Raw genomic sequence first — 3,637 nt, forward strand, 5'->3', positions numbered from 1 at the left:
AAAACGCCCATGAGGAATCTACTCCTCAGAACAATCAACCACATGAGACCAAAAGGGCAGCATTTACCCAGAAACAAAGTTCAGAAGGTAGGAAGGCGCAGGAAGAATGGATGAATGCAAACAGAGGGCCCAGGGAGGAAGTGGTAAGAGTGCTGATACATTGAGAGGAATTGCAGTGAATGTCACAAAACAAAATGTGTATAAATTATTGAATAGGAAACAAATGTGCTCTGTAAACATTCACCCAAACCACAATCGAATGTTCAAAAACAAAAGTAGCACTTACAGTATAGCCTTTGAAAAAAAGAATAAAGTGAGAAATGACTCTACTCAATGTCAAAGCTCTCTACATAGCTACAGTAATCAAGACAGTGTGGTATTAGAGAAGTGCATTGGTTACCCAGTGCTGCTCTAACAGAAGATACCACAAATGGGATGGCTTGAACAAACAAATTTATTCTCTTACAGTTTGGAGGCTTTAAGTTCAAGTTCAAAGTGCCAGGCTCTAGGGGCTGGGTGAAAGCCCCTAAACCTTGGGCTTCAGCTCTGCCTCCTGCTACTGGCCCACTGAAGCTGGAGGCTTTTCTTCACTCAGACAGCTGCTGGCTGCTGAGGCTGACAAGCCCAAGGTTGACAAGTAAAAAGGCACAGTCCCGATGTTACCCAACCACATGGCAGGCCATTAATTCAAGTCCACTGAAAATGCCAATGTTGGCAGAGCCATGGTAGGCTGCTGAACAGCTATATACAGGGTTCAAGTGTGCCATAAACTAGAAACTGTTCCTAAGGCTTCTTATACACAGGAAGCAGACCAGATCCTTAAGGCAGCTACTCAGCTGCTCACAGTAGATTCCACCATGGAGTTGATTACCAGTTTCATCATGGGGAATACTACATCCAGCTGCCCAGCCACTCAACCAGACGCAGCCAAGTTGACACACAAAACTTAACTACCACAAAAAGGAACAGATATATAGATGAATGGAACAGAACAGAGAACCCAGAAATGGACCTACACAAATAGATCCAACTGATTCTTAACAAAGGTACAAAAGGAATTCAATGGGGAAAGGCTAGCTTTTCCAACGAATGGTGCTGGAATTATGGACATCCCTAATGAAAAAAATGGAACTTGCCCTAAATTTCATTCCTTATACAAAAATTAATTCAAAATGGACCATGGATTAAATATCAGATGTAAACTTCCAAAATGTTTAGAAAATAACATAGAAGAAAATCTTCAGGCCTTAGAGCTAGGGATGTTCTTAGGTTTGACACCAAAAACACAATCCATAAAAGGAAAAATTGATGAAGGGAACCTCATCAACATCAAAAACTTTCACCCTGTGAAAGACCTTGTTGATTGAAAAGACTGTGACAGACTGGGAGAATATATTTGCAGACCACACATCCACATATCCAACAAAGGATTGTTGTTGTGTTGTTGTTATGTGCCGTCGAGTCAGACCTGCCTCATAGCGACCCCTCCGTGGGTTTCCGAGGCAGTATCACTACGGAAGTAGATTGCCCCACCTTCCTTCCAAGGAGTGGCTGGTGGGTTTGAACCACCGGCCTTCTGGTTAGCAGTCAAGTCCCTTAGGCACTACACTACCAGAGCTCCTAACAAAGCACTAGAATATATAAAGAACTCTCAAAACTCAACAATTTAAAAAAGAAGAAGAAAAAAAGAAACATCAACAGGCATTTCACTAAAGAGGATATACAGATGGCAAGTAAGCACATGAAAAGATGTTCAAGATCATTAGCCCTTTGGGAAATGAAAATTAAAACCACAATGAGCTCTCACTCCATGCCTATTAGAATGGCTGAAAGTTTGAAAATAGTGATAAGAGACCAAATGCCGGTGAGGATGTAGAATAACTCATATGTTACTGACGGGGACGGACGTAAAATGCTACAGCCGCTCTGGAAAAGAGTGACAGTTTCTTCCAAAAGGAAATGTGTGCTGTTGTTGCAGCAGTCCAAGAGAGTTCTCGATGGTGCTTTCAGGGAGTGGTAATCAACAACACAATGATGGAGATGGAGATGAAGAAGAAGAGATTCAAGAGCTATTTAGAAGGCTTCTTTACACAAGATTCCATTTGAAAAGAGTTCCATGGATTTGAAAAAAAAAAAAAAAAATCTGATAAAACCCACTGTCAGTAGACACTAGGCCAGATATCCTCGCTCTTGCTGGAATATCAGCAATATGGCCTTTCCAGCCCTAATATTCTGGGATTCTATCCACCCAAGATATACATGCTTGGTAAGGTGGAGGGTCGACAAAAGAGGGGAAGGCCTTCAACGAGATGGATTGACACGGTGGCTGCGACAATGGGCTCAAGTATAGCAAGGATCATGGAGCTGGCGCGGGATCGGGTGGTGTTTTGTTCTGCTGTGCATGGGGTCGCTGTGAGTCAGAAATGACTCAACCGCACCTCACAACAACAAGATATACCTCAGTCTAGACTCATCCTACTTCACCAATATTACTTCCAAATGCATCCTAGTGTGGATCTTCAACCCTATCATTCCAGCCTCCTTAGACACAGTCAACTCCTATTAGTTTCTGTGCTGTCCCCCTCACACCTCTGTCCATCAAAATCCTTTCATATAAGGCTTAAGACCTCAATTTCTCTCAAATACCTTCCTTGACTTCTATTCACACTGACCACTTGCTCCTCTGTCATTGTTTTAGCAATTACCACACACTCCTTCTAACTCAATAGTTCTATTTGAGGTATGTTCGCCACATCACTTGAAACCCAAACCCATTGCTGTCAAGTCCATCTGCACTCATCATCAACACCCTCAAAAAAAAAAAAAAAAAAAAACCTCACTGCCGTGGAGTCAGATCTGGCTCATAGCGACCCCTCCTTGGGTTTCCGAGGCAATATCACTATGGAAGTAGATTGCCCAACCTTCCTTCTGAGGAGTGGCTGGTGGGTTTGAACCACCAGCCTTCTGGTTAGCAGTCAAATCACCCCAGTAGACTTTAAAGTCTCCTAGCACAGCAATCATTCATTCACTTAGCTATACCTTTATGCCTGATGCAAACTCCAAGCTCAGCAAGTGCCTGATAAAGCCTGTTTCTCTGCTGGAGTAAAAAAGAAAAAAAAAGTAAATATGTGCTTACCATCTGACCCAGCAATTATAATCTTGAGCATTTCTCCCAGGGAAATGAAAAGTTATGGTCACACACACAGATCGGTACACAGATGTTCATAGGAGCTTTATTTGCAGTAGCCAAAAACTAAAAACAGTCCAACTGTCTTCTGCTGGTGAATGGGTAAACTCTGGTCCACCCATACCATGAAGTACCACTTAGCAACAAAAAGGAACAAACTACTGATACATACAACAACTTGGATGACTCTCAAGAGGATCTTGCTGAAGAACCAAGGTTGTAGTCACTGCTTGGTCACAGCCAGCTACCCAGAGGGACCGAGTACTTGAACCTGTGAGCTCAGGACCATAGTCGCAGGGGACATCAAGCTCAACTGGCATAACATATTACACAAAACATTGTTCCACCTCCTACTTTGGCAAGTAGCCACTGGGATCTTAAAAGCTTGCAAGCTGCCATCTAGATGCAACAATGGGTCTCTCCTCATCCAGAGCAAAGAAGAATGAAGAA

The sequence above is a fragment of the Orycteropus afer genome, unplaced genomic scaffold, assembly GCF_000298275.1.
Source record: "Orycteropus afer afer isolate SDZICR_OR568_19922 unplaced genomic scaffold, OryAfe1.0 scaffold00542, whole genome shotgun sequence".
In the NCBI taxonomy this organism is placed as follows: Eukaryota; Metazoa; Chordata; class Mammalia; order Tubulidentata; family Orycteropodidae; genus Orycteropus; species Orycteropus afer.